Below are 26961 nucleotides of genomic sequence, written 5' to 3'. Positions count from 1 at the left end.
GGCTATCACATTGCTAAATGAAAAAGGTATTGTTTTCACCTCCAGCTGACACGTGTAAGCATTAATCACATGGTCTCAAGATTTAATGTTTTATTCATATTTCACAAATGAGTAAGTGCAGCAGTAAAATCCCAGTAAAATGAAATAGTATGGGAGACAGAGGGACCTTGTGTCCAAGCTAGAAACCTAATGTTTGAAATTGACTAGCATCGATGTGTTTTTGAAATAATAGAATTATGAAAGCACATAAGAAAAAGATGTTTTTACAGGAGAGTTTTCAAGCTCTACAAGAATTCATTCTCTCCTCCTATACACAGGCTTCTATTGAATGCATATGGAGTGTCAGGCATGAAGCTGGCATCAGTTCACATAGATACAACAAATAAAATGGTACTAAGCATTTTAAAATTACTTGACAAGGCTATAGGCCAAGTGACAGCCAAGCATAGTTCAAAACATCAAGCTCAATGTTTTGAGGAAAATATTATTAAAACACATGAAGAAATAGACATCTGTGAAATATTTTAAGACATTGCAGTCTGTGGCAGTGAGTTCTATTAAAATATATATTTATAAGCAAAATTCCTCTGATGTCCTTGAGATGCACATGTAAAAACACATTCCCAATGAATTCCATATGCTGCTCGACACTAATTACATACGTAGTTATATTTACACAAAACTAAATAAGAAGTCTCATTAGCATTAGATTAAATTTGTAGAGCCAATCTTAGTCTTTCCTTTTTTTCAACTATGTAAGACACTGACATTCTTCAAAGATATTAGATTTATTCACAACATAAAAGAAGCCTTAAAAGAAAATACTATTACTTCCTATCTCAAAACTAAAAATGATCTCAAAAGTCAGTCAATTGTGTAATGCACATGATCAACTTTTAAACCAAGTGGCAGTGTTCAACAAAAGAGATTCCAAAAAAGAGAGTTTAATAAAAATATACATTTTGAACTTTAATATAAATGAAATTTAAATTTAGGTTTAGCTTTATTCTAGAATTAGAACTTCAAGCGAATGGCTACATGTAATAAGTAACTAGAAAGGCTGGGTTTATTTACAGTTATGGTTGATGTTATCTATTACCTTTTAAACATGTATCTGTAACCTCGGTCTTTAAGTAAATAATATAAATTTCCATAATTGGTTATTTTATTAATTCTGTATCTTCTCAATAATAATCTAAAATTTGATGATAATAGCTATGTTTACCAACACAACACAATCTTAATTTGTTTAAATGCTAATTAAAAGCCACTGACAATTTCTTTCTTTACATACAATTGCATTTGTTTTAATATTAATTTTATTTATTCTTATATAAACAGATACCATTTTTTTTGCTTTTACACATTTTACTATATGTCACTATATGTCTTGTCATGAGAAGATACATTCACATAATGTATATTGAAACATATACTCATTCACAAATAAGCATGTATGTATTCACTCACTACACATACATTTTTTTGGTAGCTCCTCTTGTTAATATTTATTATAAGTCTATGTCAAATTATAAGACTGTAAAACAATGTCACAAAATCTAGAATGCTATAGTTTTTCAAAACCTATTTTCCCTATTTACTCGATAAAATATGACTGTATACAATTTTTCCCTTTATTCACTTATTTACTATTTCCTGAGACTAGTAATGATAATCAGATTCGCCACCCAGGGATCCCCAGCTTTTGGCTTTCAATACTCTCTCTATATATATGCTGACAAAATCAAAATATATATCTCTAGCATGGATCTCTCCCCAAATCCCAAACTCCAAATACAATGCTTACTAAACATTGCCACATATCCTAACACATTAATATCTGAATTATGAACTTCTCCCTAAGAGCTGCCTGTTCCACTGCAACCATCCTCAATTTAGATTATTGCAATTTCATATTGATATAATTTTCAGCCAGTTGTTTAATCTAAAGGGTCTGGAATCATCTCTAACTCCACCCAATACATTAACAAAAGTTTTGGCTCTATCTCCAAAATTTATCTATCATTTCTCAACATCTCCACTACTAACAACCTGGACCAATGTGCCATCACCTTACATGTTTCTTGAAGTGGCTTTCCAACAGGGCATCCCATTTCTACCCTTGCTTCCTTCCTTACTTCTTACTCAACTCAGCAGCTAAAGTAGTGCTATTAAAATGTAAACAGCATCATGTTAATTCTCTGCTCAAAACTTCCAATGGTGTAGCAATTCATTCAGAACAAAAGACAAATCTTTAAAATAGCTGAGACCTAAAAGACATCACCTTGTTACCTCTCTTATCCTCGCCCTGCTAGTCTTCCTTTTGTTTCCTCTTCTTCAGCCATAACTACCTTCTGGTATATTCGTATGCCTACCAGGATCACTCATGCAATCACAGGGCACAGGTATTATATAATGTACACTGTTGTTAAGCTAAATCCTTCTTAAAATAAGCATCATTATTATCTAGAAAAATGGGTTCTATCATGCATGATCAACAGTTAGAAATCCCTGGCCTCTGGCCTCTTAAATGAAAATGCTAATAGTACCAATTCTGGAAGCTGAATCCTCACCTTATTTCCAAATACAGCCAGCCAATAATAGAACTTGTAATGTGCTAAATTAATAGATTCTATTTTGTTATATTAAGTAATGTCATCAAAATTCAACTGATCCTTAAAAACAAATGTGATATTAGTCATGTCGTTAATATATTTTTACTTAAGATTATTTACAGAAGGGGGCACCTGAGTGGCTCAGTGGTTATCTGCCTTCAGCTCAGGTTCTGATCCCAGAGCTCTGGAATTGAGTCCCACATCAGGCTCTCTGCGTGGAGCCTGTTTCTCCCTCTGCCTGTGTCTCTGCCTCTCTCTGTGTGTCTCTCATGAATAAATGAATAAATAATCTTAAAAAAAGATTATTTACAGAAGTATTCTCTTTAGTAGAGATAAAATATAATCTTGTTTTTGAAAAGTAATAGAATAGACATAATCTGAAAAATTCTAGAATGAAATAAGTGAAGCCAATCCTTTATGTAAATTTCGGAAGCATAATTTAACCATTCAGTTGAATATGAGTCATACAAGCTCCAATCAAGAAGACAGTACCTCTAGGGGCACTAGGTGGCTCAGTTGGTTAAGTGGCCAAGTGTCTGCCTTTGACTCAGGTCATGATCTCAGAGACCCATGATGCAGCCCTTATGTTGGGCTCCCTGATGAGCAGGAGTCTGCTTCTGCCTCTCCTTTTGCTTCTCCCCCTCGCTTGTGCCCTCTCTTGCTCACTCTCTCTCAAAATAAATAAATAAAAATCTTAGAAAAAATAATATGGTATCTTTAGTGAATTATCTTAAGTCTAGGATGTCATTATATCAACAATAGAGCTTTATATTTATATAGTGCCCATGTAATAACCAAGATCTGTTCATGTGACGTAAGTAATAAATACAAGTGGAAAAATAAAATGTTAATATATCATATTACTTGCACTAGGGTAACAATTCAAGCCTTCCTCACTGCATCTACACTTGGTGTTTTCCAGAAGCTATGATAGAGATAACTTTACAAAACAGTAATTTCCCTTCCAGGCATTACTAATCTATATTGAAGTAGAAATCTGGACATCATATGCACATTTATTAAAGTGCTATTTGTAATAGTGAAAAAGAAATAAACAATCTGTTTAACATTTGAAGAATGATAAAATAAATGGTAGACCATTAAGAATTCAATTACAAAAAAAAAAAAAAAGAATTCAATTACATAGCCATTAAAATAAAATTTTGAACCAATGTTTAACAATATTCATATAATTGTGTGAGGTATAAAAGAATAACATAAGCTTCATTTTTTCCATTAGGTATATGAATATTACTTGTAAAAAGACTAGAATGATTGAAATAAAAAAATAATATTGTTTTATTTACTAGGTGATGAAATGGTGAGTACTTTCAATTTTCCATGCTTTTAAAATTCTTTACAATAACTATATTTCATTTTATTATAATTCAGTTTTTATTGGATCTGGATTATCTTTGTCAGATATATAGTAAAAAATCATTGGTTATTGAAACATTCTAAAGATAGGAAACTTTAATAATAATATTATCGAAGACATTGTTAATTTTCTTTTTTTTTGTTTTTCCTTTCTTTTTCTTCATAATATTTCATGATACAAATTTTGAAATAGACCTGACTGGTTACCAAAAAACTTTATTCTATCTCAAATAAAACTGGATGTGTCAGAAACAATATAATACCTTTTGTTATATTTGACTTTAGTTATTATTAATAGCTTATTTCTTAGTCATTGAAGCTTTAAAATACTAAAGTATCATCAGAGAGGTGTTACAATGTTTCTAAGCCATAAAGATGAAAGGTTAAAGAGTGATCTGTACATGGAACTAGGAAAATCTTGTGCTGTAAAGTGTCTATATACCATCACCAGATGCAGGACACAATAGTGAAGCCAAGTATATTTGCAGCTGCATTTAGTTATCAACCTTCATTATCCAAGGAAACCACAAAGTTTCAGAGAAAATGTATATTTTCTATCTTTACATTTACAGTATATTTATTCATACAAGGACCAGAAGAAATACAGAACACAAGGGATTATTATTGATCAGTGAGAAAGATCATTATGCTGAAACTTTACAAGAAAATAGAAGAGTCCTATGTTCAATATGCACAGGTCACACTATTAACATTCTTACCTCAGGGAATGAATGAACTATTCTACATTATCAAAACCTCTTTTTGACTATATATCTCCACTGACTGCTCTTGATAGTTGCTGTATATATGACAAGAAAATAAAAATAGCAGAGCACTATTGGATAACATAATTACTTATTTGGAAACATTATTCCTGGAAAGCCTTGTATTGCAAAGCAGTAATTAATATTAATAATGAAAGAAATAGAAGCAAATGCCAGGATTTTTCAGCTATATTAAAAGGGGATGGCCAGAAAAGAAGTAATATGAACCAAATCCAAATTATATATTCATTTTATGTCTATATGCAATATATATATATTCTTCCAGAAGGAAAATGAAGTTTCTATTTTATACTAGGTAATGTAATGATATGGAAATTAATCGGTGTATTTAAATATGTAAAAGGTATTTTTTATACTAGCATTTTATCATGTAGTAAGCATGTGGTAATTGTATTGTAATATATAAATGCAACTAACCAAATGTGTCATCAAAACTATGCACATTACATGTAAATCATATATCAATAAAAATAAATAAATAAGAGTCTTATTAACCCTATGTATTCATTACATGTTGGTTTATTAAAATGCTAATATTTGCATAATATTGAGGAGATATTTTAATCTGAAGCTCCTATGGAATGAAGATGAGAACTAGCATCCTAATCAATATTTTAGCACTATTTAGATTATAACTTGAAAGAATTCAAACCAGAATATAACACTTGGAGATATAAAAACAAGAACAAAGGGCTCAGTTGCCCAAGGAAAGACATGAAGCTTCATTCCAAGTGCAATGGAGCCACTGAACAGGTTTTAGCACAATGGCAATTCCATTTGAGAAAGATCACTGTGTTGAAGGATAGAGAATAGACCAGATGAGGGAAGACTTGAAAATAAGAAAACTAATACAATGTTTCAGTAATTCAGTAGAGAGACAGAGCCTATTTATGAGAGTGAAAGTAATGATATAAATAAGTAAATAAAGAGCTATTTAGGGGTAAGATTCAATTAATTGATGAAATATGGAATAGGGAGTTGGGAATGAGTTCAAAGGTGGCATGTAGGCTGTATACTTGGCAACTACTGAATTAGAAATGATAGGAGGAAGAACAGGTTTGGGGATGGGTGAGGAGTTCAAGTGTGAATATAGAGGATAATTGCAGAACTTTAAGAATGCAGGAAAAGGAAGCATTCTTAGCAAGTATAAAGCAGAAGTACTATTTAAGCATGAAACCAGTTGCATAGTGAGCAAGAGGTTGAAGTAGGTGTCAACCTAGGATAATTACATTGTTAAAAATATAGTTCTTTATTCTTTGAAGTGTAGTTTTAATTTCTCCAAATCAACTCTTTAATTCAATAGTTAAGTCACTAGTACAGTTAGATTTATAAACTCATTTTTGTAATTATCAGAGTGAACCTTTTGTTGTCACCTTGATATAACACATGAATGTCTGGTAAATGTGTCATTAATTATATGGCTGCATACTTGCTCTGATCTGTTTTTGAAATCAGACTATTACCAACTTATCTATTGATAGAGAATACTGCAAGCAAATATCTTCCTTTGTACTCAGATGCCAGGAAAGGATAAGAGGCCTCTGCCCAAGAGCACCTGGGTGGCACAGTCAGTTAAGTATCTGACTCTTGGTATCTGGTTAAGTCACGATTTCAGGGTCATGAGATCCAATCCCATGAGGGACTACACACTCAGGGGGGAGTCTGCTTGAGATTCTCTCTCTCCATCTGCCCCTCCCCAGCTCACTCTCAAATAAAATTAGGTAAAATAATCTTTAAAAAAAAAAAAAAAGAGGCTTCTGCCTGGTACCAGCCATCATGATGATATAATAACCATCTAAAGTGGAAAGGGGGGGACGCCTGGGTGGCTCAGTGGTTGAGCGTCTGCCTTTGGCTCAGGGCATGATTCTGGGTCCCAGGATTGAGGTCAAATCAGGCTCCCTGCAGGGAACCTGCTTTTCCATCTGCCTGTGTCTCTGCTTCTCTCTCTGTGTCTCTCATGAATAAATAAATAAAATATTTTAAAAAAATTAAAAGGGGACCTGATGAAAACCTTAGAAAACAGATTTAGTGTTTAATGTAAATTTAAAGATTTTTTCAAACTTTTATTTTTACTTGTTTTTTTAATGTTTAAAAAGTCAAATATAGTGCATTGTTTCACATGTTTATTTTTGCTTTCTTTTTCTGCCCAGCACATGTTTCCACCAAATTGCTTCTGAACAAACCAATCCCCTAGACAGAGATGAGTATATGACCCAGGCATCTCCATTTCTCCTAGCAATACTGGTAGAAAGAAAAAGGACGGGCACAGATGTTAAGCAGACTTCCCCTGTGATTGACATGGACAAAGCCTTTCTACTGCAGAAAATAAGGCACACCCTTCAGGTGAAGCAGAAATGAGAAATAGAGGGAGGTATACATTGGTAAAGAACTGGGTCGCCAGTTCCAGCTCATCAGAGATTCAGGTGTTCCTTTAATCAGTGAGTTACTATAGAGCAACATCCCCAACACAATGTTCCAATAATTCACTTTTTTGTTTTTGCTTACACTACTTTAAGTTAGGCATCTCTCACTAAGGCTGCAAGAGTTCTGTCCAGTACATTAAATAACTGCAATTTGGAATTTAAAGGTGAATCGGTACTAATCAACAACTATCAATAGATATTTACTGTATCTAATGAAAGAATATCAAATACGTTCATAGCATTTTTCAGGTGCCAATTCATTTACTCATCACAACAACCCTATAAGGAAGATACCTCCATTATCTTCATTTAACTGATTAAGGAAATTTAGATACAAAGAGATTTTTTTTAATTGCCCAGAGTATACACTAGTAGAAAGAAAATTCTGAATTTGAACTCAAACCTTCTCTCTCCAGTGTCCAGACTCTTTTTTTTTTTTTTAAGGGTTTTTTTTTTTTTTTTAATTTTTTTTTTAATTTTTTTTTTATTTATTTATGATAGTCACAGAGAGAGAGAGAGAGAGGCAGAGACATAGGCAGAGGGAGAAGCAGGCTCCATGCACCGGGAGCCTGATGTGGGATTCGATCCGGGGTCTCCAGGATCGCGCCCTGGGCCAAAGGCAGGCGCCAAACCGCTGCGCCACCCAGGGATCCCTTTTTTAAGGTTTTATATATTCATTCATGAGAGTTACAGAGAGAGAGGCAGAGACAGAGGTAGAGGAGAAACAGGTTGCCTGCAGGGAGCCTGATGCAGGACTCCATCCCAGGACCCCAGGATCAACACCTGAGCCAAAGGCAGACACTCAACCACTGAGCCACTTGACGTCCCAAGTGTTCAGATTCTTAACCTTGACAATATACTACCTTTCTTGACATGAACTGAGTTCTGATTCAGTCATCTAAAAGCTGAGTGCCTTAAAATTTATGAAACAATTTTTTTCATCTATAAAAGAAGGTTATTGTTTTCTAGGCAAAGATTATTCTAGGAATCAAAAGAGACAATGCTTACAACAGCATTTTGGAAACTGCCTTGCACTAGAGAAATGTCAGTTCATATTATAAAATTATAAACTACATTAAAGGTTTATCAGCTATGAATCTTGTAATTGAGTTACTACAAAATTTAATCAACATGTTTCAGCCAATAATATCTCAAAAAAGTAGATATATGACTCAACTCATGTCAGGAAGCAGCTTTTAATCTAAACTAGAATAAATAATTCTGGTGTATAAAATCTGCCTGTCTTCAATAACGATGATGATGAAAATGACTAAGATAAAATGAACTTAAATTTCAATATCACTTTAAACTTTTAAAATTATTTTACATTTTTTACCTTGTTTAGCATACTTCAATGTCTTGGGAAATGAATTACATTTATTTTTTCCCTATTAATGTCAATCCATGGCTACTGGGCAAGTTTTAGTAGTAAGTTCTCTGGATGACAAAGCTTTATGCAGTTCACCATGGAGCTTTCAAAAATGGTAAATATGGAATGTTTATCCAAATCTGCTTTTGAATGCCTTTCTTTTACCTCTCTTGACAACTAATTAAAATCTCATAATTTCTCCGTAATATTACATTCAAGTGAAATTAAAACACTTACTACAAAGACCAACTTATACATTTGTACCCAATTTCTTAATGCTAATATGAGATAAAACTTCCCCAAGTCCTTACTGTTCATATAAAATAAAAGTTCTATACAGTATGTTCATTCATGCATTTAATCATTTCTTCTAAGTCTAGCAATTTCAGGTGATCTTTACGTATTTATATGTTTTAATTCATGTTTGCTTTTATTTATGTTGGTATATTCTTGACAACAGGGCTATATGCTAATTTTATAATAAGAAAGTAGTCTTTAATATTGCTAAATGTTATCATTTAGTTGCCAACTCTAAAACATATTAATAAATAATATTCATAAATATCAAAATATCACACAATTCTGTATAGCCCTACATGATTTAGAAAAGATTTGGGGTTGAAGAAAAGATTTTTGGTCTGCATCATATTGCTGAATGATTTACTCTATTAATATAAAATTTTATGGAGTTTGTACAAATATTCTAATAGGTCACTGCTACTAATAACATTCAACTTATCTATGTCTTAGAGAAAGTCAAGGGAAAGGAATCAGAAAACTGGAGAATGTGAGGAAAGAATGCATCAGGATGTATACGCACAAAAAACAACAATATAAAGCTAGAAATTAAATGTATATGCTCTGAATTTACACGGTGATAAATTTGATCTCCCTACAAGCCCCTAGCAATTCTAAAGTAGTTTACCTAAATCAATTTCTTATTGCCAATAATATTTCTCAGAAATAACCTCTTTTCACATTTATATAAGTCACAGAGGTCTATTTTATGAGAACACATAATCAGGCAAAATAAAATGTTACATAAAATGTAAAAAAAATAATTTGTTTTTTAGTAGTGTGTTAATGAGCCACAGCAGAGCAATTCTTTTATCATATCTTAAAATTAAACAGACACAAGTATAGCTGCTGATTTATATTTCCCTTATTTGACTTTTTATACATATGCAATATTATTTTTAAGCTCATTTGTATTCATGTGAATTGGATTGCAATTTAAAGTCTGGAAGGTTTGATTTCATTAAACATTTTTGCCTCAATCAAAAAGTGTATACACATGAATATTTCAAAACCGGTATCCATTTCTTTTAAGACTTTCAATGTTGCATTATTAACCATAATGGCAAGGAAAATATATAATAGGGTCTAACATAAAATTTTGTGAACAGGTTTATTGAATAATCTGGACTAGTAGAAACCAAAGTCCAAAATAAAACAACTTTATTTATTTATTTTTACTACTGTCTTTAATTCATGCTACTCTGAATCTACAACCATTCTTCCTGGGAAAATCTTGAGAAAATCCATAGATCTGTGGACAATTTGCATTACAATTTACTGTCCAGTCTAATACTTTCACCTCTTCTAGCTGAACTAGAAGCTTCTTGCCTCAGGCTCAGAAAATGCAATGGTAGGGAGGGAGGAAAAGTTGTATGTACTCATTTCTTCCCACAATTTATATCTTGAGTTCCTCTGCTCATTTACTATCCTGGCTCATGATTACAGAAGAGAAATGGATGAGAGCTTAGGGTGCAGAAAAAAAATCTTCCTTTTTTATTTTTTAAAGATTTTATTTATTTATTCATGAGAGAGAGAGAGGCAGAGACATAGGCAGAGGGAGAAGCAGGCTCCCCACAGGGAGCCCGACGTGGGAATTTATCCCAAGATCCCAGAATCAGGACCTGAGCCAAAGACAGATGCTCAACAACTGATCAACCCAGGTGTCCCCAAAAAGATCTTTCTTAATTGGATCAGTTGTAACTTATGTTGGTGATAATTCTAATGGGATGCTTCTGTGAGTTTTTGTGGTCAATGATGATTCCTTTCAGGATGAGACAGCCAGGATACTTTCTCTAGTGTCCAATTTGAGGGTTTAGAATATTTACTTAGAACGTGTGCACACATATACCATGGTTTTCAGATATAAGACCTCATTCAAAATTTTAGATCTCTAGGAAAAAGCCCATATGACATCCTGTTATACATAATATTACATAAGTTTTCATTTGAATAAACTATATTTTGGGATACCCCAATAAAGCATCACTTTTAAAGAAAACATGTAGAGATTTCATTTTAGCAAAAAGATTATTTGAAACAAGATGGCCCAACATTTACACTTGGACATATTTCTACCACTTCAAATACATAGTAAAGTAAAGAAAGTATGGGAAGAAAAAAAAAATCTGGAGACAAAGATAAGCTCAAATGGGATGAAATCTCAAAAGAGAAACACAAATCAGCCAGTTGAGGTTAAAGGGCCACAGTATGAAAGTGAACAGAGTGATCCTGTATTCAGCCTCTGATGGTAGAAAAAAATCTTCCACATGAGTTGGGAGACCAAAGACACCGAGGCCCTTTGTTTAATATGAGGGAATAAGGTAAATAAAGCTCCCTTCTGGAATGAGAGTTTGAAAAAGAATAAATAACAACAAAACAACACAATCACAGCTGAAGCTGTCTAGGGAGTTAGCTTTACAGAAGGACCAGATCTTATGTTAAAGGGAATACAGGGTTTTCAATAAAAAATTAAACCAAGCTAGGATATGTATGGCTAGAATAAAAAAAAGCATATAATAGCAGATACTAACAAAAATAGGTTGACATGAAAAATAATTAGAAATCTTAGTAATTAATTCTATAATCAGTAAAATAGAAACCTCAACAGATAGGAAATATTCTAAATTTGATATTGGTTAAAGAAAGAAATAGTGAATTGGACAATACTTAGCAACTCGCCCAGTTTTACAGGTAAGTTTTACTATCTCTTCAAAGAACATATGTTCTCTATCACTCACAAAATTCTTCATAGATCTACAAAAAAGGATAGAAATCTATCCAATTCTTTTTGTAAAGTTAATATATTTTTGATGATAATAAGGCCAATGAGAATGGTACAATTAAAAAATCATAGCCTAGTGTCATTTATAAACACAGGCAAAATATTTTAAATCAATTATCAATAATAAAAATACATATTAATGTGTTTTTAAAATATAAAAATCAATGTATTAAAAAGTAAAATTACCCTAGAAATAAGAGACTATATCTCTATCAGATAATCCAATCTTGTAGTTTACAAATTTAGCAGGTTGCAGGAGTTAAACTTATACAATCACCACCAGAGAAGGGTGATTAGACATTTATTTTATTGAAAAACAAATACAAAATACTGTTAAACCGAGAATCAAAAAACAAGCCCCTAAATTTCTTTTTTTGCAACCTACCAACATGCTCTCCTTATCTTTTTTGTCAGCTTAAATTTTCTCTATTGAACTTACAAACATACAATGTACTATATCTTTACTTCATTTACATCTGCCTTTCTCTAGTATGATGTAAAGCTCAGGGTGGCAGAAACTTTGGTCTGTTCATTGTTGTATATTTAACATCTACAAATTTCTCTAGGACCTACCACTTCTCTCTTCCTGATCCAGTCGTGCCTCATATTTATATTCAATAAGACAGTGCAACTCCAAGTGTGAGTTGAGGGTTCCTGCCTCTTGTCAATCTTTTTTCTTACCTTTCTGGGACAAAGTTAGGATACAAAAATTAATAAGAATTTAGAAATGTTAGAACACAATAATTTTTAAATCTGTGAAGTAAGACAATAAGTGGGGGATTGTATCTTAAGAGATTTTATTCCATTTTTTTCTAGCAACGTAATTTTATTATGTTTTCCAAAAAATTTAGTGTATAAAGATTAAACATTTTAGAAAAGTCTCCTTCAGCACAGATAGTTTAAGAAGTACTATAGTAGAAAACTTTTCATGTTGTATTATTTTTCCTTTCTTGGCTTCCCAACTAGACTGCCAGTTCTTTAGCAAAAGTAGTATTTTTTATTTTCTGTAGTATGTAATACATATTTGTGAAAGCATGAATGTGGCTGATTTCCAACTTCTTTTATTTTCACATTTTTAAGATAAAGTATAATATATCCAACTCAAGGACTTTTATTTTAAAAATATAGATGTAAAACACTTTGGCATGGTTGGATTGTATTGTATTTCACTGTGTGACCAGGAGAAAGCTAGTGCCATTATTAGGATTAGGAGCAACAGTATTTTACAGGGAAATATGATTAATGCATTTTATAATTTCATTGAAATAATACAATACTTTAAAAGTGGAGATTGAGAGGGTTGTGAAGGATCTGGAAAATTTTTCATATAAAGCATAACTAAAGTCAGTACTGGAGTCTTCACACATAGAAATGTAAGGTACAATAATAATGGTTTTTAGATGTGAAAAAGGTTTTGTTTACAGGAACTGATTTTAGGTCATCATACAAGTTAAATTTCAAAAATTATAAGGGTTACTTTGTTAAGTAGAGTTCTCAGGATTAGCAATATCCAAACATAATCTGGAAACTATCTGCCTGTAGACGAAAGATTACACTAGAAGTTATTTAAGGCCCTTCCAAATCTAAACTGTTAGGATTCTATGAACTATACAAAACTGACTGAATGAACATGGATGAGTTGGGGTATAGCTAAAATCTGGTATCTGTTTACATTAAAAATCAACATGGTGCTACAAAATAACTACAATTTGGAATAAGGTGAAGATAAGAGAAGGTAGTTGACATTTATTAAGATTCTAATTTATGACATATTGTAATAGTTTTTCTAGAATATCCTCATTTGAGACTTTTAGTACTACAGCAATGTAGCATTTCCATTTTCTACTTGGTGAAACCAAGGCTCAGAGAGGCTGAATTACTTGAGTGTCTATAGCTGGTAAATGGAAGGGCTAAGACTGAACTTGTCTATCCACAGATAATTTGACTGTTAAAGTTCTTTTCAAAAAACCAAGCTGTCCCCAAACTCTAGATTTCTCTAGATCCATGAAAATTATATTTTACTGCCAAATGTTCTAAAATGAAAGGTCACAATAATACTATGACCATAACCATCCAATATTTAATGATATTAGTAGCCATTGTGAAAATTCTAAACCATATTATTATAACAACATTCAGAAAATTTTTTTAAATTTGTTTAAGTATCTTGTCTTATAAGGAAAATCTAACAATGCCTTTATTTTAAAAAAATATTTATTTATTTATGTATTTATTTATTATTTATTTATTTATTTCATAGAGAGAGAGAAACAGAGCATGCACAAACAGGAGGAGTGGCAGGCAGAGGAGAGGGAGAAGCAGACCCTACACAAAGCAGGGAGTCCCATGCAAGACTCTATCTCAGGACTCTGGGATCATGACCTGAGCTGAAGACAGACACTTAACCTACTGAGTCAACCAGGCACCCCCTAACAATGCCTTTAAATATACTTCATGTGATTCTAAATAAAAGTTTAAATTGTCAACATCAAGCATCTGGAACTGAATTTGTCTGATATGTGCGCCACAAAGAACGCAAATGGAGACAACAGAATGCATGGGGAGCCTGGGTTTGAATAAATTGTTGAATTAATCATGTGATAGCCAAGGAAAGATGTGAGATAGAAGAAAAACTTCAACTGTGAAGCAAAGCTACTCCACTGTTCTTATGAAAATGTGTGACTAAGCAAATTAACTTAAAAGAACAAGATGGTGACAGAGCATGAATGATCTCAGAGTCTAAGATCATATAAAAGAGAAATTCATTTTAAAATACAACTTAAAATATAAAATTTGAGACTACCCAAATAGATAATCCATTTCTAATCTTGGAAAACTAAAATCTGATTTAAGCTTCTGCTCCTGAATCCAACCATCACTGGATTCTGCAAATCACCTTGAATTCACTGGACATGTATGAAATGACTTCCAATGATGCCTTTAGGATATTCATGTCAATAATGAAGCATCTTTCTAAGGATTAATTATAGATAAACAACTAAGAAATCAGTGGAACATTTATGGAATAATAAAAATTAATAACTTCTTAAGAGAAAAGGAACTTCAACAGCTTTCCAGCTTTCTTTTGGGCTCTAGAATTAGATGTTTTCCTCTCAACTATAGCTTATTTTCATTCTATTACAGAAAATCCATACTGCTACTATTAAATTATCCTATTTGGTTTTCTGTCATTTCTTAGCTAAGGCATAAACATTAGTAAATTTATTCCTATACTTAATTGAAAATACAATTAATTTTATTAAAATATTTGTTATAATTTTCTGTAACTTTTTAAAGAAAGACAAATAACAATAAAGTGATTTTACCATCATTAATTTCTAAAAGGTACAATTTAGTTCCATTTACTACAAACTGCTCCCCAAGCAGAATTTACCATATATTTAATGTCAGTATAAATATTAAAGGCAAACTCAATTTCCCAGCTTTATCCACATGAGACTGAAATTCAAAATTTCTGGGGAAGATAAATGGCCTGGTGTCTTTGATAAACAGAAACAGGAAATAATAAGGCATTTATGGGAGACCATATTTGGAAATACTTGACTAAGAAAAGCCAAAAACCATATGGTACATACACAGAGAGTCCTTCTCTTTTCTCTGAAATGATGCAAATTAAAAATGATGTCCATGTCTATGTAAAAATTGCCTTACTACTATGTATTTTCAGATTCCTAAAAATGCATGCAAAAACATCATTTGACCTTCACATTAAATAGAAAATATACTAGCAAAAATTATGGAAGCCATCAAGTAACTTGTCAAGGAATAATATTTTGGTACTATTTTGTGTATTTGTAAAACTAAGCACCAATTATCTGCAGATGGCATGCCTTTGATGCAACACTAACAGCAAGCATCATAGTGGTTACAGAGAGAAACCTCTCATGGTATTAATCAAAATAATTTTTAATATGTCATTTTGATAAGCTGAATTTATTCCTCCTCAATGAACATCAATATTTATTAAATTGGAAAAAAGCACAATTATCTTATAGAAGTTCCAGTTAATATCTACATGAAACATTTTTTCTTTCATTTTCAAGTGGAATCAAAATAGTAATTATATAATCCATATTTGGAATTGTTTACTTAATTATTTGTAAAGAATAAGTTATTATGTTCCTTTAGTCATTTTATTGCTGAGATATTAATTAGCTTTTAAATATAATTTCTATATCACTGATGGACTGATCAATGATTGGTAGGTGATCATCTTGTGACTATGAATTAAAACAGAAAGGTTTTTTTTCACAAGTTAAAATTATATGTATGAAATGAGTGAGATTGAGTGAGATAGATTTTTTATCATAGATGACACAAATTATTATTAAACAGGATGTGAAAAAAAATTGTTGTTTCTAATTATTGTTTATTATTGCTATTTATTTGAGTTGGAAATCTCTAAAACCTCCATTCCTGTGACAGCCAAACTTTACCAAAGAATCACAGAAATCTCAAGATACAAGCTATCTAAGGCAACACTGTCCAATAGAACTCTCTGGGATGATAGAAATATTCTAGTTTGTTAACACCTAATAAGATAGTCAAAAGCCCTATGTGTCTTTTGAACATTTGAGATGTGGAGAATACAATTGAAAAAGTTAATTTACATTTTATTTAACTTTAATCAATTTAAATGTGAACAGTCACATGAGCCTAGTATTGTAGAGTGGGTTATAAAGCTCTCTGCCCATGTCTCTTTGGTTCCAGATCTCTAGTATTTCTAAGAAAGTGTGATCAGAAAGAGAGCTAATGTTGTAGCTCTAGGACAGCACTTTTCCATCTAAAAGACCTGATGAAACTGACCCTCATATCGTAATTCCATATGACCCTGACATAGCTCAAGATTATTACAGAAAAATACCTTACAGGCTGGGATGGACCAAGATAAAATAGAACCCTGGTATTTTTGAGTGCTCTAAAAAGAGTACTTACTCTTCCCACCCTATTTCTATCTACTCCCCTCTCCCTACCAAAAAAATGCCCACAAAAACAAAAACAAAAACAAAAACATTGCCAGACTCATCAAAATCTCCGAGGTCCGTACCTCATGAGCAATTTCAAGATCAACAGACTAAGATTGCCTTTCCTCTCTACTGACATGGTTGAGAAATTCCACTTTATCCTCACTGAAATTCTTAGACTTGCTCTTCCATGCTAACTGGCTATCACTGTCTCTATGGACTCTCAACCTTACCTCTGAATCCTTTTCATAATTCCTCTTCCCTATGTTCAATAAGAGAATGACTTCTGACTTTGGCCTTCTTTTTAAGTTTTTTTTTTTTTTTTCTTTTAAAATATTATCTCCCTGCCAATCTTATCTACTCTCACAGCCTTCACTGCTAAGTTTACATAGGTATATCTCCCCAGTGTCCACTCCTACTCTTTCCTAATTTCCAGTCCAGGATTTCTAAATAACAGTTACATATTTCACCCTGAATGCCTTGGCACCAGTTCCAATTCAAGACATTTTAAATTGAACCTTTCTTCCTTCCAAAAACAACAATAGCAACCAAGAAAAAAGAAAGAAAGAAAGAAAGAAAGAAAGAAAGAAAGAAAGAAAGAAAGAAAGAAAGACCAAACCAAACAAACAAAAAACAACCCTTTCAGTCCTCACCCTATTTTGCTAATGATTCTAGTTATCCATGATCAAAATCCTTGTCTTTGACTCATTTGTTTCATCCTTAAAATTTGAAGCATCAAAGTGGTTAAATTCAGAACTTAGATTCAGAAGAGAGCAAAGCTAGACCTGACCTTTGTTCCAACCATTTACAGCTTGAATAACTTGGGTATATTATCTCAATTGCCTAAACCTTATTTCTTTGTCACGAAACATGAAACTAATAATAATTGACATCTGTAGAGTTTAGTTCAAAGTACTTTATGTCTATTAACATATTTAGCCTTTACAAATCTATGAGGTAGATCCGGTCATTATTTCTTTCAGATAGATGAGAAAACTGAAACACAGAGAGTTAAATAAATTTACAAAAGCCACAATAGTAAGTGGCTGGGATGCAATCCCAGACATTCTGGCTCCAAGACCGTAACCACCATACACACTGTCTTCCTGATAATAACAGCTTATCTCACAGTACTGCTGTGAGGATAAAATTCAGTGAAGTCTATAAAATACTTGTCAATATCAGTTGCTATTATCATCATAAATTTCTAGATCACCAAAGTCAGAAGTAACCTTTCCACTATATGATTTTCTATAGTACTTTTGGATCACAGTGTTTATGTACTGCCTCATACCATATCACTTGACAATCATGTCTTATTGCACCATATAGATTATAAACTGCTTGAAGCTAGAAATAGTGTATAAAATTATCCCATGCTCAATAACTATGAATAGAATTAATGGATGCGAAGGACTTTTAAAATTGGTTCTTATGACCCATCTCCATTTCACAGTCTTAGATCCTAGACTTTAGAGTTGTCCTCTAGTTTATAGATGGATAAACTGCTCACACTGATAATTCATGCTTCTCCAGTTTGTGATACCTTTGCCAGAGCTCTCCTCCTCTATATTGAAGTACTTTCCAGTTCCTGTTCACTTGTTTCTGAAGGTGGCTTATTCTTATGTTCTACATGCTGTACCCCAGGTTGGTCTCACACTCTGACATGCCCAATCTCTGTGCATACTCATTCCAGAATGTACTCAGAACCTAGAGCTTAAACACAGATACCATGCCCAAAAGTTACACCCACAATCACCTAGACTACAAGGAACATATGTGGCATTACCAGGAAAGCACTAAATTGGGATGCACTTTCCTATCATTTCCAAATAGATACTCTGTGAAAATCAACAGAAAGGGGCTATGTTCTTAAGTGTTAATTGTTCTGCTTATTAAAAAATAATACTTAAATTTCTCAAAAACTATAGACATAAAAAGTTTTCCCCGGTATATGTTAAAAGTGCTAATTATAAAAGAATGCATATGATATGGGCCAACTGATGTATATAAGGATGTATATATGTAGAAAAAATGTATGAAAGGTTGTATACCAAAATGAGCATAGGTTATATTTAAAACAGAGGTTATGAATAATATCTCTATTTCTTGTTCAGCTGCATCTTCCATTTTTTTACCATAAACATTGACCATTCATATAACAAATATAGCATTTAAAAATCTACTGAGGAACAACATTTTCATGAACTCTTGCTATTGTTTTCAGGCCCACAAAATTAGCAAACTATCTAGCAGTATTTTACATCAGTATTCTGAAGCAATCAATTTTGATTATGGCTTTTTCTTTAGGATCTTACTTAACATCCATTTTTCAAGGGAATTTTTAATTGTTTTTTTTTTTTTTTCTTTCTGGCATCAACTACATGGATCACTGATGATATATATGCTGTTTTAAATGTATTCTAAATTTCAAGGACATTTTTGCTCAATCTGTAACTATGCATCTTTCTTAGGCAATTTTGCTGGTCCCTTGAGTTGTTGCCTAAAACAAGATTTGCTTTACATGTGCAAGTTTTTTACATCATCTATCCAGAAAATAGAGTACTCTAAAAGCAGGGTAAGTCATTTGGGTTTTACCTAGGTCTTTTTAAAGAACAAACTGGTCATTTCCTTTGGAGGAATAATAAAGTTTAAGGTGGCACGTAGCAATTAACAAAACAAATGACATGCCTTCTATACGCCCATACTGAAAAAAATTCTAGCCCTATAAAGAGGTATGAAAACAAAATATATACATTTTTATATAATAAATGTGGTCTTTAAACCATTGCTAACCAGCATATTGTATTAACACAGCAATCAAGTTATACAGTGTTCCCACCTAATAACAACCAGTCTGTTTTCTAAAGAGAAGTAATGCTGATGACCAGAATTTCAGCCCAGAGCACTAAAAATACATGGATAAGTCTAGATGGAACTGTGATAGTAAAAATCTGCCTGCACCTGCATAAAGCAAAACATCAGTGAAGAAAAGTGAAAAAGCAATCCAGAAGAAGAAGGCAAGCAATAAGTATACTGTATAGACGCATTTGTATGAGGCAAAATATAGGTGCATACACAAAAATTTTAACTGAGATATTCAAAATTGTGTGAACACTGTTATGTCTCTCTGTGGTGGTATTGTAAGAGGTTTGCAATTCAACTCCTGCTAGCAGCTTTAAAACTGGAACTTTAAGATTTAGGGATAAAAATTATTCTATCCAAATATCTGCAGAAATTTCAAGTTTCTGCCCCTTAGGATTCTCAAAACTAGTCAGCTACAGGGAAGTTTGACTTTCCATTGATTGGAGCACCTGTGTCTAAGAAATTCTACCTAAAAGAACTTTTAAGTTGTGAATTTACGTATTTTTGTTACCATTTATTTTTCTTGAACAAACTTGTGGACTAAGGATCCAGTATGATGAAAGATTTTCAATATTTGGCCCATGCTTACGGTACAATATGCAGCAGAGCATGAGGAAGAGATTAGATTTGGAATCAGAAGTCCTGATGTTCAGTCCTCACTGTGTGACTTATTAACCTTGTGAGTTTGCCAGTCAAAACTCTGCTTTATTTTGGGAATTTTTATATTTTTAAAAGATGTATTTATTTATTTGAAAGAGAGAGAGAGAGCCTGAGGGAGGGGCAGAGGGAGAGAGAGAATCTTAAGCAGGCTCCATACCTAGCATAGAGCCATGTGTGGGGCTTGACTTCATGACCCTGAGAATGCGACCTCAGCTGACATCAAGAGTCACATGCTTAACCAACTGAGCCACCCACGCACCTGGATTTTGGGAATTTTTAAAAATAATATTTTGTCACAGGAATTTTGGAAGGATTGACATGAAGGTGAAATGAAGTTACATACAAAATTGCATAGTAAGCTATATATATATATATATATATAAACGCTCAACTGCTGAGCCGCCCAGGCATCCCAATATTTGGTGATATTATTATTAATTCTCTCTCTCTCTGATAGTAGGTATGGAGTGTGAAGGGTTAAGAGTGGCCCTCTAGCTTTTATACTTGTGTTTAATCTCTTTTAACATATATGTATTTTGGTTCTGAAGCTCATTTTTGTGAGTCTACACTTCATGTATTTGTGAAATAGTGTTGAATTGAACTTCTTGTTACTTATATCAAATTAAATCTCTGTATCCTGAAAGCTCAAGTGGAAACAATAACAACAGCAGAAAATAAAACAATAATAAACACTCATCATACAGAACTTACTATGTCTCTGAGATGATAATGGGTGCCTTTAATTCTTCTGTAATTCCCCACAATGACCAGATTTATAAAAAGGAAACTGGAGGACTCCTGGGTGGCTCAGTGGTTGAGTGTCTGCCTTTGGCTCAGGTCATGATCCTGGGGTTCTGGGATCGAGTCCTACATCGAGCTCCTTGTGGGGAGCCTGCTTCTCTCTCTGCCTATGTCTCTGCCTCTCATGAATGAATAAATAAAATCCTAAAAAAAAAAAAAAAGAGGAAACTGAAATATACTGAGGACTAATTAATGTTGCCCAAGGAGATTCAAGTAAGGCTTTCCTGCCTTACTTTCTAGATTCTTTGGGTGTGATCTTATTCACTCTTAATCTTTATCATATCAGACTAATGTTGAGCTTTTTAGATAAAGCTAACAGTACCAAATCACATTGCCACATGTATCTTGACATGTGGCAAACATAAATTCAAACTCAAATTTAGAAGTGCAGGGATGAGAATAGACTATTTTTGCTTTTAGATGAATTGTATGGTTCCTCAAAAACACCTTTATGCTGTATCATACCTGGAAATTTGTTAGTCTTTTTCAGCATTTTTAAAATGTGCTTAAATTACATAACATCATAGAATTTATCACTTTAACTATTTTAAGTGTACAGTTTAGTGGCATTAAGCCACATTTACACTGTTGTGCAACCATCACCACTATATATCTCCAGAACTCTTTCATCATCCCAAACTGAAAATCTGTATCCATTAAATAATAACTCATCATCTCCCCACTCCCTGGGCCCATGGTAAACACTGCTCTACTTTCTGACTTCATGTATATGACTATTTTAGTTATCTCATATAATTGGAATCATACATTATCTATTCTTGTATGTCTGGTATATTTCACTCAGCACAATGTCTTCAAGGATCATCCCTGCTGTAGTATGTATCACGAATTTCATTCCTTTCTAAGGCTGAATAATATTCTAGCACATGTATATGCCACATTTTTCCCCCATTGATCCATTTATCATTGAACATTTGAGTGGCTTTCACCATAAAAATGGCTTTCACTAATAATGCTACAATAAACTTAGGTAAGTAATTCTCTGTTCAGGTTCCAGTTTCCAATTCTTATTTATGTATCCAGAATGTTAAGCCTTCTTTTGATACAGTGGATCACCTATATTGTATCCTTTGGGAATAGAATTCAGTAATTCCTTGATCCCTTTATATAATAACAGCCTGAATTTCATCTTCCAAAAAATACTGTTTGATAACTGCACTATGCAGCCCATGCTGAATAGATTACATTTTTCTTGCCTCTATCCTTGCAGCTTAAAACATTAGTCTTTAAGCTACATGATAATAAAAGTTACCTTTATTATAAAACTAGTTTATAACTCATCATCTTTAATTTACTTGAAATGGTTGGAAAATTTTCAAATTCTCAAATTTTATAGAAAGAATTTCCAGAGTTAAAATATATTATACTTGATAGCATACACAAATACTTATTACATCATTTTTTTTAAGATTTTATTTATTTATTCATGAGAGACACAGAGAGAGAGAGAGGCAGAGACACAGGCAGAGGGAGAAGCAGGCTCCATGCAGGGAGCCCAAAATGGGACTCAATTCAGGGTCTCCAGGATCATGCCCTGGGCCGAAGGCAGGCGCTTAACCGCTGAGCCACCTAGGCTGCCCTCATTAACATCAATTTAGGCTAATAACATCCTACCCTGACTCTAAGCCATAATTTGAATTATTTTATTTTTGTAATGTAACATAGAAGATGTAACATAGTTTTTAAAATCATGTCAAAATACAGCATAAGAAAGACAGGACAGAAAATTAAAATACAGAAAATATGATGTGCTCTAATAACTTAGACAATAATATATATTTTTGTGGCCTGTTTTCCTCACAATAGACTTATATGAATATTAAAATTACCTAGAATCTGTGCCTTTTTATGTCCTCACACAGTATGTGCTGCTGTGTGATTCGAATCTGGTGCTGAATAAAAAAACATTTCCCAGATAAACTGTGGTCCATCCAGACAATGGAATATTACTCAGCACTAAAAAGACATGAGCTATCAAGCCATAAAAAAAGACATGGAAGAAATTTAGATGTATAGTACTGTGTGAAAGAAGGCAATGTGAAAAGTCTATGTACTGTATGACTCCAACTCTGTGACATCGGGGAGGAAGCCGACTATGGAAACAGTAAGGGGCAGCCAGGGTGGTGCAGCGGTTTAGCACCACCTTAGGTCCAGGGCATGATCCTGGGGACCCAGGATCGAGTCCTGTGTCAGGCTCCCAGCATGAAGCCTACTTCTATCTGCCTCTCTCTCTCTCTCTCTCTCTGTCTCTCTCTGTCTCTCATGAATAAATAAAATCTTAAAAAAAAAAAAAAAAGAAAGAAAAGAAACAGCACTAAGATCAGTGGCTGCCATGGGCATGGGTGGCTGCCATGGGTGAATAGAGACGGATGAAGAGGTGAGTGCAGAGGATTTTTAGGGCATGAAAGTACTCCGTATGATGCTGTAGTGGTGGATTCATGTCATTATACATGTGTCCAAATCCATAGAACATAACCAAAGGTAAGCCCTAATGTAAACTGTGGATGTGGGTTTAAAGTGATATTGTAGGTTCATCAACTGCAACAAATGTACTACTCTGGGGGAACTTTGCAAATGGAAGAGTCTATGCATATGTTGGGAGTAGGAAGTGTATGGGAAGTTTCTATACCTTTCAGTTTTTCTCTGAACCTGAAACTGCACTAAAAAATAAATTCATTCCGCTTCCATTCCAGACTTGGTTCCGAGTAATAGAAAAAGGCAAAAGTAAGTAATTCCAGTATTTCCTTAGTGAGTGTGGTTCTATTTCCCACACTTAACTAGATTTCTTTGCAGGGTAATTCACAAATTTCTTATTTATTTTATTCTTTGGTGACATGGCAAGGTAACACTTTTGATGGATTTACATCAAGTTTTTCTTATGGAAATTTCAAAATTCACTCTTTGAATAAAACTTTCTAAGGGTTAGGTATATTCATATGTCCACTAATTTACTCTGTGACACTTGTTGGTGATACTAAATCTATTAGCCACTCTGTACTAGACATTATGCTACATAATTTAAACATTTAGTTTTAAGTACATAAAACTGTGGGTGCTTGTTTTTAATCTATAGAAAGGCAATTTCCTATGGATCATTATGAGATTTTTTTTAGCTCATTTATTCCTCATAAAAACCATGGGATCCTTATGTGACTGCTATTTTATTTTACAGATTATGAAATTGAGGCTTAGAGATGTTAACTATGTATCTTGCTCAAGGTTACATACATAGCAAATAACAAAGTTGAGAAAAGATTTTAGCAATTTGACTCTACAGGCCATTGAAAGAACTACTGTATTACATTAAAGCAAGATAATATACAGTGAAGTAGACTTTGTGGGAGTTTTGCTTCTCTTCCAAACTCCTTCTCTATGATTACCTACTCAAGGGATATCACTACTCAAAGTAGGGCGAGATCACAAACAGCAGCACAATGTCACCTGAGAGGCCTTAGAAGTGCCAAATCTCAGGCATTGTGATACTGAGTCTTAATCTGCATTGTAATGAGGTTTCCAGGTGATTCCTTTGTCCCTTGAAGTTTGAGAAGAACTGACCTCAGCTATCTTAATTTTTAAGACAATGAGCGGATGCAAAACACTTAATCTACATTCCAACAGGTAAAAAAAAAAGTAAGTGTACAAGTAATACAAACAGGAAATAACATTTTATAGGTGATTTCATTCTACACAAAATGAATCTTACAAATGCATGCAACCTCTCCCGCCTTTTTTTCTCCCCACAAACCTCTTGAACTTATTTAGGGACTAGGTATCTATTACATTCCAACACCCATGAGAGCGTGTCTTGTTTGCTGTTTTACTTCTTGCAATACACACAAAAGGTATCTTTTCCTTTCCTTCTAGAACTTTAGGGTTTTGGATATAATCCCTGACATGGTGACATGGATTATTTTTTCCCACTAGATGGCAGTAACAGCAATTTAATAATACATTTTATAAAGCAATTGCCGACTTGCCACATGCACAGCAAACAATGACTCTTTGTGAGTTTCATGAATTGCTGGTTTTAATATAGGGAGCAAGAACTTAGTGACAAATTAGAGTACACTTTTCTCTATTGATGTCTATGTTTGAATTTCATTTTGCTTGCTTTCCAAAATTAAAAGCAGTCTTGTTTGCATATCTCTTCCCCTTAGCTATTAGAATCAGCTAAGAATAATTTTCACTTGTAAGACTTTGAAAAAAACACAAGTGGTTACTAAAAGAAGATACTTTGTTAACATAACTGTCAATGAATTATTTCATTATTACAATTTGTGAAGAGATTTTTCAATTTTTTCCTCTATCAAAGACCAAATGTATAATTCCTAAGTTCAGAAATTCAAGATTTTCATGAGAAATCATATCTTGGGTGGTAAATTAATATCTTATTAATTTTTTCCAATAAATTTTTAGACATAACCACATACAAATACTATATACTAGAGAAATTAAGCAGTAAGAGCAAGCAAAGATTGGGTTTATAATAAAATAATATTAGAATTTTATAAATGCAGTCTTATTGACATTCTATTTAGTGTTAAACACGACTTTCTTGCATGCAGGATGTTTTCACATAAATATTTAACAATTATTAACTTAATGAAAAGAAGAAGTTTATTAACCAAACATAAATTCCTTTGGGGATATAATTAAGCCAATTCATTGTAAACTTAATGTTTTGAGGAAGTAGAAAAACAATACACTTTACTATTGATCAGACTTGTCTTATAATGATCTACGTTAAAATTGCAAAAGTGTTAGCCCAGTGCTTCTCAAACTATGGTTTGCCAGACTATTATTTTTTTTTCCAAATAGTCATGAAGTGATACTTTAAAATTCACAATAACAATAAATAACAAGAAAAATTAAATTAGAAAATTAACACAGCTCCATTTTATCGAGTCAACAGATATAAAATAACTCTGCAAGTTTTATAAAAATTTTTTAAATGCTTATTCTTAATTTTTATCTTTATGTTTTCTAATTGGTATCTAACCATTCTCAGAAGGATCTGGCTAACAGGTAGTGCTGCTCTAGCAAGTGAAGCTACATCTATGGGGAGCCAGTAAGGTTTTAAGCAACCAAATGTAGTAAAAACCAAGACTAGTTAAATAATACCACTGAAGATCTCTAGGGAAGGGGTCAACTTGAAGACCAACCTGAAGTGTCTCATTTAGTCTTACAAAAGTAGACTGTTTCACTTTTCTTTTTAAATTTGGTTCTTTGGTTATCCAGAATACTATAGTTATTCATACTATGCGGTATGAAAAATACTCCTATGTCAATGCTGGATTTACAGGTAGCACATGGGTGCTCACAGTCTGATACTCCTTGGCACAGAGGTGGTTTCTTACCTCCCAGCTGGGGTTCACCTGAGCCTTTGCCCTCCTTCACTCTGTACTCCTCCCCACCTCCCCAGTCTCTCCTTTCCCGCCCTCCCCCCCCCCCCCCCCCCCCCCGCCCCGGTGAATACTCATGACCATATTCTCTTCCAGGGCCAAATCTAGACATTTAAAAACAGCAATTTATACTGTTATCAAGAAAAGCAGAGCCCTTGTCTCTGCTTGCACAATATAACAGCTTCTAGACATCAGCTGAACTGTGTACACTCTTTTGGTAGCAGGACGAAAGGCCAAACAAACAGCTCTCTATGGCAACATCTTTCAGAAGGTACTTCAGTGCTAGGCTCATGGCAAATAGGCCTGAACGCATGTTTTTATTTGTGAGATCTCAATTCCATTTGGACACTGTTATATTAACCTTCAGACTAGCAATTTAACTTTAAGATCATTCCACAAAGATTTATGAATGTATATTTATATAAATACTGATACATATGGTTTGGAGGTATTTGATGTATGTGAAACTAACTTTTGCAACATATGTTTTACATTTAAAATATAAAATGAGTTTAGTGTCAACTTTTATTAGTTAATCACATATAATTTAGCTGAGACTAGACAGAATTTTAGCATTAG

General features: G+C 33.2%; 1 long non-coding RNA gene across 2 annotated transcripts in view; it reads right to left on the bottom strand.

The window, feature by feature from the left end:
* Positions 1-21048: 21048 nt before the first annotated feature.
* Positions 21049-26961, bottom strand: part of LOC119867042 — a 134989-nt gene continuing 129076 nt past the window's right edge. The window contains exon 3 of one of the 2 annotated variants that reach the window (XR_005382151.1): positions 21049-21103. This is a non-coding gene — a long non-coding RNA (uncharacterized LOC119867042). The remainder of the gene's footprint in view (positions 21104-26961) is intronic. The other variant, XR_005382150.1, reaches the window with a different exon arrangement.

This window comes from Canis lupus, chromosome 31 (assembly GCF_011100685.1).
Source record: "Canis lupus familiaris isolate Mischka breed German Shepherd chromosome 31, alternate assembly UU_Cfam_GSD_1.0, whole genome shotgun sequence".
Lineage (NCBI taxonomy): Eukaryota > Metazoa > Chordata > Mammalia > Carnivora > Canidae > Canis > Canis lupus.
This window is presented reverse-complemented; position numbering and strand designations above follow the sequence as displayed.